We start from the raw sequence: 852 nt of genomic DNA, 5'->3' as shown, positions 1-852 counted from the left end.
AAATATGTACATACAGTAGAATTAGAAGGATGTAGTAATATATGAAATACATTTTACATAACAAATAATAAAAGAAGAAATTATACCCATAATGGTAGACGGTGGCTGTGAAAGGAGCAGGTGCTACGACTCCACAAACGCTAACTGCTAAGGAGAGCAATGTAGCTGTTGCGTAAGTACGCGATGCTCTGCCCGCTGCACACCGAACTACATTAACGATAGCCAGTCAGGCGTACAGTTCGTTACAAAATAGTCACACTAAAGCTAATAACTCCGTCTTCATGCCACGAGTGGCCTACCGAGACCATCCGACCGCCATGTCATCCTCCTTGGGGCATGCGGATACGAGGGGCGTGGGGTCAGCACACCGCTCTCCCGGTCGTTACGATGGTATCCTTGACCGAAGCCGTTACTATTCGGTCGAGTAGCTCCTTAGTTGGCACCACGAGAATGAGTGCACCCCGAAAAATGGCAACAGCGCATGGCGGCCCGGATGGTCACCCATCCAAGTGCCGATCACGCCCGACAGCGCTTAACTTCGGTGATCTCACGGGAACCGGTGTAACCACTGCGGCAAGGTCGTTGCCCTCAAGCTAATGACAGATGAAGAAATAGGTGCATTATATTATATAAAGTAATTTACATAAATAGCATTACGTCAACTCGTTGACTGTAAGGCATCAAAGATAGCCGTTAGGTGACGCTAATAGTTCGCATGGAGACGGGGTGGTCATATCGATATGCGCCATCCAGCAGAAGAGGAGCTGAGAGGTGCAACAGCGGCTGGCTGTCAAATACGTACTGGCATGCGGGTCGACATGTAGAAATACATGCAAGTGTTTGCGTATTGTT

At 48.2% G+C, this 852-nt stretch overlaps 1 pseudogene; it reads right to left on the bottom strand.

Annotated features, from left to right (window-relative positions):
• Positions 1–469: 469 nt before the first annotated feature.
• LOC126472027 (5S ribosomal RNA) lies at positions 470–587 on the bottom strand (annotated as a pseudogene).
• Positions 588–852: the final 265 nt, after the last annotated feature.

This window comes from Schistocerca serialis, chromosome 3 (genome assembly GCF_023864345.2).
Source record: "Schistocerca serialis cubense isolate TAMUIC-IGC-003099 chromosome 3, iqSchSeri2.2, whole genome shotgun sequence".
NCBI classification, from domain to species: Eukaryota; Metazoa; Arthropoda; class Insecta; order Orthoptera; family Acrididae; genus Schistocerca; species Schistocerca serialis.
Note: the sequence above shows the minus strand (reverse complement) of the source record. Positions and strands in the feature narration are given on the sequence as shown.